The sequence below is a fragment of the Vicugna pacos genome, chromosome 13 (assembly GCF_048564905.1).
Source record: "Vicugna pacos chromosome 13, VicPac4, whole genome shotgun sequence".
NCBI classification, from domain to species: Eukaryota; Metazoa; Chordata; class Mammalia; order Artiodactyla; family Camelidae; genus Vicugna; species Vicugna pacos.
The window spans coordinates 49,415,977-49,429,583 of NC_132999.1; positions in this window are offsets into that span (position 1 = coordinate 49,415,977).

Sequence of the window (13,607 nt, forward strand, 5' to 3'; positions counted from 1 at the left end):
ATGCCAGCTCTGGGACTAATATGCTGTGTGACCTTGAGCAAGTCTCCTCCCTGCGCTGGGCCTCAATTTCCCCATCTGCAAAATGAAGAGTCTGACCAGCTCATGTCTAAGGATTCTTCCAGTTCTGGCTCTGTGATTCTTTAGTCCTTTACCTCCACTATGCTTATACCAAGAAGGCTAAAAGTGTTCATTTTTGATCCAGCCCCCAGACAAGAGATTTAGGAGCCCAGGAAGATCATGTGCCAGGTACAACTTTAGCTGTTTTGTCTTTAGATGGGTCCTAGTTATCTCCTCAGTAAGGACTGAGAACATCTGGAGCTTCTGGTAGTTAAGACCAAACTCCACATGCCCTGCCCTTGGAATGGACCTGATTGGCTCACCTAGGGTCGTGGGCCTGTCCTTGACCAAACTCCCTGTCCTGGAGGATGGGGCTTACTCACCGGCTTAAATCCAGAGGCTGGGGGACAGCTAGCAGGTGTCACCACACGTATTCCTCTTGAGGAGTCAGCTAGTGCCTGGCACATGATGGGTGCTTTATTCACTAAGTCAATAGCTATTTAGTGAGTACCTACTATGTGCCAGAAATTATGCCAGATGCTGGTGAAAAAGCAGTGAAGAAGACAAGGCTCCTACCTTTGTGGCCCTCAAAGTCTAGTAGGGGAGACAGAAACACCTATATGGGCAGAGACAGTACAATGAGATTAGTGTCAGAAGGAGGTTGCATGAACCCAGAGGAGGGAACCCTCAGCTGTTCTTATGTGAAGGGGCCTAGGGGTTTCAGGGAAAGCTTTTGACAGGAGGTAGCATTGAAATTGACACTTAAGGATCCAAATGATACACTTGGGCACTCCTTCAAACTGATATTCTTTGAATATTTGGTCAACAGTTACTTAGAGCAGGGGCTGAGCACTGTTCCGGGAAAGGGCAGAGAAGGAGGCCCCAGGTAACTGCATTTAGCTTCTCCATCTTCTCCTGGTCTTGAGCCACTGGGCCCTAGACAGACCTATAGGCCCCACAGAGCAAAACAAAAAAGGCCTGCTGCTCAGCGTAGCACTGAATGATGTTTAGGCTTGCCCCTGACCTCCCAACCCCAAAGTCTTACCTGGATCCTCCTTCCAACAGTATACAGAGCTCTCCTGAGACAGGTGCTAATAAAGTTCTCCAGCATGTGTGGAGCCTAAGAGCAGGCGCTGTGCCAGGCACCAGGCACATGGCCAGGAACAAATCGTACACAGGGCCTTCTCTTCCAGAGCTCACTTTCTTATTTACGTCCATAGGAGACCGTGGAAAGAGACACATAAACACAGCTGTGAAAAGTGCTGTGAAGGAGAAACCCTAAAGGCCACGAGGAGATGTGTTAGAGGCAGGGAGTGGAGGTAGGATGGGTCATCATGCTAAGAAATGACCGGTAAGTAGCAACTGGCGAAGTGAGCAGTGGAGGGAAGACCCCCTGAGAAGAGGGAATATATGAGCCTGATGGCTCTACAGAGGACCAAGGTGGAAGTTCAAATCAGGAGCTGGGGGAAACAATGGAGGGAGGAAGGTATCAGGAAGCTCCCTTGCGGCTATAGTTACAAGCATTGTCCCCAGCCCAACTTTAATCAGTAGCAAAGTCTCCATTTTTCTTTCTCCGTCTGTTTGATTTCCTTTCCTATTTCCTGACAGGTCCAGATCCCAACTGAAGGGGAAAAGAGGTATGATGATCAGCCTAAAAACACCCACACAAAGCAGGCCAAATCCTGCAGAGTCTTGTAGACTATGTCATGGATTTTGAGATAAAAAGTGACTTTGATTTTTTTTTAAATCATGGTAAAATATGCAAAACATAAAATCAATCATTTTTAAGGGTACAATTCAGTGGCATTAAGTACATTCACATTGTTGTGCAACCATCAACCCCATCCATCTCCAGAACTTTTTCATTTTTCCAAACTGAAACTCTGTACCCATTAAACAATAACTTTCCATTTCCTCCCTCACCAGCCCCCTGGCAAGGGCTATTCTTTTTGTCCCTATGAATTTGATGACTCTGGGTAACTCATATAAGCATGCTAGCATATATAACAGTATTTATCCTTTTGTGTCTAGCTTCTTTCATTTAGCGAAATGTGTTCCACTCATGTAGCATGTCAGAATTTCTTCATTTTTAAAGCTGATTAATCTTCCATTGTATGTACATATTACATTTTGTTTATCCTTTCACCCATTGATTCTTGTTTATCCTTCCATCACCAAAGGGTTTTAAGTTGAGATTTGAAACATGATCAGATTTCTAGTTTAAAAGACTAGGTGGAGATTGGATCAAGGGTGAGCCAGAGAGATGTGAGGAGGTCAGTTGCATGGGTCTAGTCAAGAGATGATGGTGGTGTAGGCTAGGCTGTGATCAGGGAAATGAGAAGTAGATTGAAGGGTAGGCGGGAGAGTGCACAGGATCTGGGCTTTTTAAGTTTGGAGTGGGAAGGACAAACTGTCAAAGAATGCTGGACTGAACTCAGTTTTCCTTAAGGACTCGGAGCTGAGGGAGTCCACTGAGCTGAAGGGGAGCACTACACTGTGCTGTCCCTCAAAAGCAAATGTCAAACCCTAAATCTGAGGCCTTTGTGACTGTGAGCCCGGGGACAATGGGCTCCTTTGCTCTCCTCTCCCCAGGATTGACCCTGTGTCCTGGGAGGCCCCAAATATCAAGCACTGAAAAGGAGTAAAGAGGGGAAGGAGGGGTGGAGAACCAGCACCAGAAGAGAACAGGTCAGCAGGTGGGTCCAGGCCTGTCCCAAGCAGAGCCGTGTTTTCCCTGGACAGGAACAGAGGTTTCTGTCACCTGATTCCCCACCCGGAAGCCTGGGGAGGGCCCCTCTCCCAGGTTGGGCTGTGCTGTCATAAGGCCCAGGTCAATTGGTCTGGTCCTGCCATCCACTTCCTGGAAGCTCACCCTCCTCCCAACCCCACACCCTCCCAGTCACTCTGTTCCTGGAAGTTAAAGGAACTGGGCCGCCGTGTTTATGTATCCTGAGCAGGACGCCTGTCTTTGGCTCTCACCGTCTACAGAGGGCTCAGTGCTGCTGGCAGATGGGATTTGAGTTCCTGCCCAGCCGCTCACCTGCTGTGTGGCCTGCGTCATGCTACTTGAGCTCTCACGAGCCTCAGTTTCCCCTCATACATAACGGAGACACTAAAAGCACCTGAAGGGATTGAATGCAGCCAGGTGGGTGACGCGTTCAGCACCACAGTCTGGCACTCTACAGCACTCAAAATGGGGTCGCTGTGGTTATAATGATTATCCATCTTCTTCAGGGCCACGGATGACTTGGAGAGATGAGCTGAAAAGGCATTCAGATGTCTTGGCTGCCAGGAGGGAATGCCCTTCTAATCAGCACCAACGTCAGGGTCCAGATATTAATACCCAACTGGCCCCACCAGTTCTTAGATTTAGTATTCCAAAGACAAGGTGGAGGGGTGGGAGAGTGTGGCCAGGAACAGGTGGCTGAGGGCAGGAGAAGGATCCCACTCTCTCTGTGGGCATAGCCTTTCCAGGCAAGACTTGGCCCCTTCTCCAGCTAGACATCATCCACCTGCAGTCTAGGGTCTGGGAAGGTGCGAAATTCCTGCATGAAGTCAAGCTCCAGGCAATTAAATTCTCAGTCCCCTAAGGACACAGCACTGTCTTTCCAGAGGATCCAGTGCCCAAGTTAACAGGCACCCCAATTGGGCCCCCAGAAGAGACAAAGTAACTTATGGAATCATGAAATGTCGAAGGCGGAAGGGGGCTGAGAGAGCCTCCAACCCACACTAGTGGCTTAGAGCTCAACCTCTGAGCTCAGACAGACAGGGTGTCTAGGAAAACCTGTATCTGGGAATAATAATCATTTTCAACTCTTTTGTATAATATGAACATTTCCATTTGGCTATTGAAAGAACAAATGAAATAATTCATATAAGCACAGAACTTAGTGTATACTGCTTCCTATAGAAAGTAGGTGTTGGTAGCTTAACCTCTTCCTTCACATGTGACTTCCTTCTTGCTCCTTCCCCTGTGAGTGGCAGACTTCAGGGAACAAAGATCTTCCAAGAAATTCCTGTTCCCTGACCTGAGCTAATAATTTTACCAGACAGTGCTCCTTTGTTTTCTTATATGACTTTAAAAAAAGAAAAAGCTTAAATTTTTAGAGCATTTTTAGGTTCACAGTAAAAGTGAGCAGAATGTACAGTCTGCATATAGCCCCCACCCCGTCCTCCCCAGCCCCCCACCCTCCCCCACAATCAACATTGTGCAGTACAGTGGTACATTTGTCACAATCAATGAATCGGCATTGACACATCATTATCACTCAAAGTTGATAAATTACATCATTCTTTGTGTGTATAAGTTTTGACAAATGTATAATGACATGTATCTACCATTATGGTACCATACCGAATAATTTCACTGCCTTAAAAATTCCCTGTGCTTCACCCATTAATCACTTCCTTTCCCCAAACCCCTGGCAATGAATGATTTGGTCATTCTAATGGGGGTGTAGTGGAATCATACTGTTTTTTTAAATGGCAATTCCCTGATGCTATATTATGTTCAATGTCTTTTCATATGCTTATTTTCCATTTGTATATGTTCTCTGGTGAGCTGTTCAGATCTTTTGCCCACGTTTTAATCGGGTTGTTAATTTTCTTACTGTTGAGTTTTTAAGAGTTATTTGTCTTTGTTAGATAACAGTTCTTTACCAAACGCTTTTGCAAATATTTTCTCTTAGTCTATGACTTCTCATCTCATTCTTTTGACTGATTTTTTATTAATGATTCAATGTTTTCTCCTATTATTAGAAAAAAGTAATCGTGTATTTATGTGTCACAGGAATGGCAGAAAGGCTTTGCTTTGCCAATGCCCACTTTTGGTAGGTGTACCAGGGAATGTAGCATCCTGCGTGTTCTATTTTGTGGCCCAGAGAGGGAGTGTGACTTGCTGGAGATTGCACAGCATATTCACCAAGATGATACATCCATCTCACGTGCACAACCTTCACAGTAACCAGAGAACTGTCTTATTTGGTCTGTATGAGATTTCTGGAATGCTTCTTTTTGACTTTAAAAAAATTGCAGAAACCATAATATGACAACAGCAGATATTTTCCAAAAAGGAAAAAATTTAAAAACCATCCCAATCACACCTCAATAAATCAACCATTTCACTTTTCTCAGAATCTTGTCTAGCTAGCAAAGGTTGGGACAAGATATCATCTTACTGTATGTTGTACTTTTTTTATTTTACTTTTTTCCAGGTTTTAGTCTTCAAAGCAATATTTAGAATAGTTGCATCATATTCTATCTCTTCCTCAAACATTCCAACATGGCTGCTCTGGAATGGGCTTCCCCTAGGATGCTCCACAACTGCTCTTCCACACTGTCCAGGTCATCTTCTCTGGGCCTTACTTGACCTGCTGCTTCCTCAAAGCGGTCTCCCTGATGGCAAGTCTCTCTCCATCCCATTATCCTGTTATATTTACTTGATAGCATTTATTACTATCAGAAATTAGCTTTATTTATTTGTGTCTGTCTTCTCCTACAAGAATATAAACTCCGTGAGAACAGGAAACTTTTCTATCTTGCTTGCTCTGTACCTCCAATACCTACAACAGTGTCAGGCACATAGTAGGTATTCAATAAATATTTATCTAACTGAATAAAGAATTCTGGGGGGGAGGGTATAGCTCAAGTGGTAGAGCGCATGCTTAACATGCACAAGGTCCTGGATTCAACCTCCAGTACCTTCTCAAAATAAATAAGCCTAATTACCTCCCCCCCATCAAATTCAAACAAACAAATAAAAAACCAACGAAAAGAAAATGCTGGCTTTAAAAAAAAAAGAAATTATTTTAGAAAAAGAATTCAGAAGACCAGAATTTTCCAAGTTGGTCATTGAGGTACCATTTTTTTTTAACTTATTGGTTGATGCTGCCGTAGACGTCTTAGAGAATCAGTGTATCAAGGGGTTTGGGAGGAAAACTTTGGTAAAAGACTTGGGTTCTTCTCTTACCTCTGTCATTTACTAATTGTGACATTGGCCAGTATATTTAACTTCTCTGAATCTAGGTTTCCTTATTTGAAATGAGGGTAATATTAGTGCCTACTTCACAGAGTTACTGTGAGGATTGAATAAAAATAATGTACATAAAATGCTTATCACAATGTCCATGAAATACAGAGCAAGTAACATTAGCCATCTGTTACCAGTGTTCCAAGTACTGTCCAGGTGTTGGCTCATGTAATCCTCAAAACTGCCCTACTTGCTGGTCACACAACCATGCTTATTTTGTGAAAATTCATTGAGCTGCACCATTTTTCAGTATACTTTTCTGTGTTTGGATTATAGTCAATAAAAAGTTTGCTTAACAACAACAAACAACAAAAGCCCTATGAAGTAGGAATCTTTATCATCTCCATTTTACAGATGAGGAAACTGAGGCTCAAAGAGGTTAAGTCACTGGTTCAAGATCACAGAGAGTAAGTGGTAAGGCTCAGGCTCTGAAACATGTGCTCTTAACCACAGCTCTTAATGCCTTGCTCACTGCTTGATCTGTTCACTCATTAAACAGTAGCTTTCATTATTATAACATTTAATATTATTATTGTTAGATTTTTCTTCTCTTTTAAAGAACAGTTCAAAGTATACCTTGCGACATTTATGTCTTTTTTCTACATTTGAATTATTTCACTTAGAAATAATCCAATCCGAAGGATTAAATTAACTGGGGAAAAATGGGGCCCAAAGTCACCCTGAAGTGATTTGCCCAAGGTCACATACAAGTGATGGTGCTTCGAGTAGGGCTTTCATGCACAGGTGTGCAAGTTGTTCACTTCACAAGGGCCCTGAATCCAGGTGTGGTTGGACTTCCCAGAGGAGGTGCAGTAGGAACTAAGGTTTCGGCAGGATCTCAATGGGCAGAGGAGAGAGGACACTCCAAGTAAAGGCACCTAGGAGGAGAGAATGAGGAGGGTGTGATGGGGAAATAGTGAGAAACCAGTCTCAAAAAAGCAGAGAATCAGAAACAGGGGGATTAAGCAGGGCTGGACCTTTCATTCATTCCACAAGTATTTCCTAGGCTCTTACTGTATGTCAGAAGTTATGGACACATCAGTGAACAAGCCCATACAATCCCTGTACTTATGGAACAGATACTTTATTGAGTAGGGCTGGGTACATAAATTGACAAGGAAGTTGAGTAAAACAATTATAGATTGTGATAAATCTTAGGAAAGAACAGGTGCTGGGTCTAGGAGTAATGGGATAGGAACCAATTTAAATAGAGTGGTTAAGGAAGTCCTCTTTGGAGAGGTAACATCTCAGTTGGGAAGAGAAAGAGAATATTTTAGGCAGAGCACACAGCATGTGCAAAGGCCCAGAGGTGAGTGCTTCAGAGAGGGCATTCAAAGTCAGGTAGAAGAGGGTCTTGTGGTGGTTTTAAGTTCAGAAATCATTTCAGACAGTCTTGAGCAAAGGGCCCTTCCCTCCATCCCAGAATGATTTTTCTTCTAAATTCAGCTGTACTTTTCCATCTGTCCATCTGACCACTGGCTGACCCCTCAGAGCAGCCACCTCAAATGTGTCTTCCCCAACTGGCTCCCAATGTCCTTCCAGTTCTCTGTCCTCTCCTAGACTGTTACCAAGCTCCCGATTCTCCCTTCCTCATTCTCTCACTTGTATCCCTTCTTGGACACCTTCTCATCCAGGGAGGTAGCCAGGTACCGTGGTGCAGTGGGCCACACACAACAAGTGCTTTAGCTGCACCCAGGTCCTGGGTTCAAACCCTATCTCTGCCATCTAGTTAGCTTCACTGGGCCTTGGTTTTCTGGGAGTTATACCTTGCTGGTGTCTGAGGAGTCAGATGAGATGATGTTAGTGACAGCAACTGGCACACAGTAGGTATTTGATGAATGATAGTAACTTGCCCTTTCCCTACCAGTCTTGGGAACTGTCTTGTTTTCTTCATACCTTGGCTCTTCATAATTTTGAAACATAGAGATAAGAGATGGTAAAGGTCTGGGGTAGCCATCAACTCCCTAAATATCTCTCTGGAGGAACCAAACCCTGAAGTACTCCTTTTTCAAAATATTTAAAAATCTTAATACCTATCATTAGATGAAAGTTTACTATATGCTGGTTACTGAGAGCTGAATGCCTTATGTACTCTCTTCTCATCCTCATACAGTCCTGCGAAGGAATTTCCACTATTATCCCCACTTTGTAGTTCAGGAAACCAAGATTCAGAAAAGAGAAGTGACTGGTTTGAGGTCACATAGCTAGTTAAGGTGTGAAATTGGAACTTGAGCCCATGGTTTCCCAGCACCAAAAAACAAAAACAAAAACAAAAAAAACAGGAAACAAAAGAAACAAACCTGTGTGTCCAGTCACCAGGCCATCCTGCCTCATAGCCCATCTGTAAAAACAGGGGAGCCAACATGTTTCATTTCCTGAATGACAGGAGACCCAGGGAGACGAGAGATCTCCTTAGAGTCTCATAATGAACTGGACAGTAGGCCAGGTTGTGGTGGGCCTGGCCCCAGACCCCAAACGGGTCCCCACAGAACAAACTGAGACCTCAGGGTGGCCCAGACCTTCCTCCCCGAGCTGGAATGCCTCCCCAGAGCAACAGAGCCATAAACACAACCGGTTCTTTCAACAGAACAGTGAGCCTGAGTCACAGGGTATTTATAGATGGGCCTCTTCTCCTCGGCTTTGCCAGGATTTATCAAGTTCACTTGGGGCTCGGAGGGTGACAACCTGTTTATCATCCAAGGTGCCCAAGCAGGCTGTTAGGACGTCATCCGAGAGGGAGGTCTGGAGGTTTGCCCGTGTTTAGACCTGACCTGACCTCCTGACAGCAGACTGAGGCAACTCTCCCTACCCAAGCTATGCCACCTTCTCCCAAATACCCTCCGTACCACACCCCCTCCTCCATACACACCCAGTGAACTCAAGGTCTTGAGTTAAAATGGGACAGAAATGCTGCTTCTCTCAGGAAGACCTCTTGCGTTGATCTGGGAAGGTTAAAAACTTTCCCTAGCCCCACTCTCCTAGGGAGTGGACCCTCTCATTGGTCAGATAATTGAATCAATCATAATAACATGGACTGAAAACCGTCTCTGTACCAGATATCATGCTAAGAGTTTTAACATTATCTTTTTAATCCTCACAACAATTTTATGATGGATATTAATTTAAAATTATCTTTATAGATGAGGAAACTGAGGCTTAGAGAAGTAAAGTAACTTGCCCAAGACCACACAGCCAGTAACAGGACCAGGCTCAAAATCTAAGTCTTCCTTGGTTCCAGAGTCTAAGCTGTGGGTGACCCTGGGCAAGTTACTCCCCTTCTGAGCCTCAGTTTCTTTATCTGTAAAATGGAGTCACTAATATCTAATTCTCACGGTTGTAAGGACTGAATAAAACTGGTACAGAGTAGGCTCCCAGCCACTAACTACTGCTCCCACCCTGCACCCAGCAATGAGTAAATCAGCTTGTCTTATGCTGCTTTGGACAATTAGCCAAGTCACATCTGGCTCAACCTTCAGGGACTTGAACCCAGGATCCAGGCTGTTCTAGCTTCCATAGCTCCATGGCCCCATCCTTTGTTTCTTCCCAATATCCAATAGTCTGAGTGACTCAGAACCCAGGGGCTGGAGTTGGGGTTGGGGAAGGGGAAGTGAGGGGGTAGACAGGGAGTTGGGGGTTAGGGGGTGGCTGTGTGCAGAGATGCAGCAGACTGACTGGGCTCTTGCTCCTGGGATCTATTTTGGATGATGCCAGCCTCCAAGCTAATGGCAGAGGTGTTAGTGCTGAGTTAACACAGGGGCCCCTTGGCCAGATTTAGTGGTTGAGCCCTGACTCCAGCTGAATGGTGTGGCTGCAGACCCTGGGCAGAACCTGCTTTTGTGATTCCCTGTAGGCTGGGGGCTCCCAGGGCTCTGAGCCCAGCGAAGACCTGCAGCCTGGGTTTCTGAGTCTTTTCCAGGGGCAGCCTGCACCTCTCGGCTGTTTTCTCCCCCCACCTCTCCAGCTCAGTGCAGAGCCCCTTACTTGAGGTTCAGACAGATTTGGGTTCAAGGCCCAACTGCTGCATTTACTACCTTTGTGACCTTGGGCAAGGCACTTAACCTTGATCTGGAAATGAAGACAGCCCTGCCTCACAGGGCTGTGTTGATTAAGGGCTGTCTGTGGGTAGGGCTGTGCCTCCCTGCTTTCCCCCACTCTCCCAACACCACTGGGGCCCTTGAGGACAGGGCTAGTTCTTCCGTCCTCCCTTTGCCCAGAGGGGCCTTTAAATGCACTTGTCCAGGCCTTGACCTGACTCTTTGGGTTCTCACCATGCTTCCAGAAACTCTGCTCCTAAGTCCCCTCTGGCCTCCTGGCCAGGACCCAGCTCTGACCAAGGGGAGAGCCCAGTTCACTCAGCTGTAGCTCAGATTTCCTGCTGGACCCTGTTAGAGGGCCTCAGGAAGGAGCTCCTTGGGTTCTAATCCATAAGAACAGTGACTTTTTAACAGTGGGGATTTCTGTCCAGCCATTTTCCATACCTGTACAATATTTTTGATATATAAGTTTATTTATACACACACGTATATTATTTTTTCAATAGAAAAGAATCAGATGACATGTATGTGTCATGTATTTTTCTGTTTATGCCTAACAGTATATTGTTGACATTTTTTCACATTGGCATTCCACATAGAAAGCTCAATGTCGTTTTTTAAATGGGAGGAATATTTATGTATATATATATTTTTTAGGCACAGACAATTGGAGTGATTATTGGGGTGGGCTTCTGTTTTATTTTTTAGTAAGCTTTTTCTTTAAGTATAATAGACATTCAGAAAAAGGGCACAGTCTGTAAGCATACAGTTCAAGGCAGTTTCACAAAATGCATATGCCTGTGTAACCCAGACACAGGTCAGGGACCAGATCAGGACTAGCATTCCTGGAGCCTGGCTTGTGCCCTCTTCTAGCCCCCACCCCACCCCTAACAAAGGCTAACGCTATCCTGACTTCTAACAGCTTAGATCAGTTTGGGATTTTCTGAACTTTGTAAAGATAGAATCATACAGTAGGTAGTTCTTTCTCCACCATTCTTTATATGATTCATCTACGCTGTTGCATGTGGCAATATTTGTTCATTCTCATTGCTATATACTAGTCACTACGCGCCCACACAACAATATATTTATTTGTTCCATTGATGGACATTGGGGTTGTTTCCAAGGTTTTGCTACTACAAACAATATTGCAAAAAAAATCCTTGTATGTAAATAGATCTCTAGATCTGAATATCCACCTATACCTGTCTAGCTATGTATGTCTTTTTGCCACTATCTTTCTAGGTTTTTTGATAAGATAGATTCCTGAGAATACAACTGCTGAGTCACACATATAAATATTTTACATTTTAATTTTGTCAAATCGCACTTCCTCCACCAAGGTCGAGAGTAGTGGCAGTGTTCATTGCCCTACACCTTCACCTACCTTGGATACTATTAATCTTTAATATTTTTGTCTATCTGATAGCAGAAAAACCAGATTTTATTGCGGTTTTAATGAGATTTTTTAAATTAGTGAGAACCACTGCCTTGTTTTGTTTGTTCTTGGTTTTGGTGAGGGGGCATTGGTATTTATTCTTTCGTAAATTGCCTCTTTGTATCGTTTGCTTGTTTTTAGAACTTTAATACATTGTGGATATTGGTGCTTTGTCTTTATGTGTGTTTCTCCTGTTTTCTCCCAACGGTCACTTGTTTCTTAGCTTTGTTTATGGAGCAACTGCAGGTTTAAATATAGTTTGTTTTCCACCTGCTTACTGTTTATGATCTGGATCATCCTGAGGGTGTGTGTGGCAAATCCCAGGTTCAAACTGGTTGGAGTGGGGAGCAGCAGGCCAGGTGGGGTGGGTGGCTGGCCCCCTAGACTCTCTCTGGGGTAAAAGCACCAGAACATCGGGTCAGCACTGGGCCCTGGGCCTTGAGTTTTCCACATGGCTGCCTCCAGCTCCCTTTCCAGGTCTTCCCGGTGCCGCCAGGGCCCCCCTGTCAGTGAGGAGAGTCTTTCCACACAGCCCCGGGGCCAGGTAGGGGTCAGGGCGAGTCGGGGCCAGTGTTGATGGGGCAGTAGAGGAAAGGAAAGTTTAAGAGCAAGGACTAAGCAGCCCAACCATCCACATTCAAATGCTGAGCATTACAAGTTCAGTAGCCATCTTAGTCTGCTCAGGATGCCAGAACAAAATATCACAGACTGGGTGGCTTAAACAACAGAAATTTTTTCTCACAGTTCTGGAGGCTGGAATATCCAAGATCAAGGTGCTGGCAAGGTGCGTCTCCCTAGGAGGACTCTTCTTTTGGCTTGTAGGTGGCTGCCCCCTTGCTGTGTGCTCATGTGGCCTTTCCTCAGTGTGCGTGCATGAAAAGAGAGAGCGAGCAGACTCTCTGGTCTCTAAGGGTGCTGGTTTCATCAGACTAGGGCCCCAACTCATGACCTTATGTAACCCTAATTACATTCCAAAGGCCCCATCTCCAAATGCCATCACACTGGGGGTTAGCCTTTCAACATATGAATTTTAAGGAGTTTAACAAACATTTAAGGAATTTAACAAACATTAAGTTCATAATAGTTGCCCCAAGACCGTTTCCTGGAAGTCAAACCTTAGGCAAATTACCTAATCTCTCTGACTCAATTTTTTTATCTGTAAAATGATGATAACAGCATTGACCTCATGAATTAATAGATTAATTAATAGCTATAAAACACTTAGAAAAGACTGATAGCTAACCTCCAAGATGATCCTGGATAATTCTTGCCTCCTGGTACTCACGCCCTTGTGTGGTTCCCTGCTCTTCCCACCATCCCCCACGCTGCTCCCCTCAACACTGTAACTGGGTTGATCTGTGTGACCAATAGAATACAGTGGAAATGTTACTGTGAGATGTCTGAGGCTAGGTCATAAAACACAGTGCCACTCTGTTACTGATCCTCCTGCCCAGTGTCATTGGAGCTGATAGAATGAGAATGAGTTTGGTTCAGAAGCAAAGGAAAGTTTTATTCTTTGATCGAAGAACAGAGGGGTGCAAGCGTGTGCTCTAGACATGCTTTCTCTGGACAGGCTGCTTCAGTGTTCTGCCAGTGGAGTTCTCACAGGGCCTGAGCTGCTAACGCTCCAGATGCCCTACTGGGTGCGGCGTCTCTGCCCGCGGCCCGCTGCTGCCATCTTGAGTTGCGGTGTTGGGCACAGCACTTCTGCACATGGCCCACCAAGCTCTAGTGTTGAGTGCAGCCATTTTGCACTAGGAACGCAGGTTTGGAGTGCCGGATGCAAGGCCTCTGCATGCGGTGCACTATGAGCATGTGATGCTACACTAAGCAGAAAGGGAAAAAAAAATTTAGACTTTATTACCCAGATTCTATTTTTATTCCCCGGAAATTATTCATGGGCTTTGGTGGTGACATACCCTCCTCTGTCTTTTGTCCTGCTCCTCATTCTTGAGGGGCGCTGAGGAATAAAGAAGTCCATCTTCTTCCTGCTGAGTTTAGCCCTTGTCATGACCCGGGGAGAAGAGCAGAACTTCTCCCCAGCTGCATT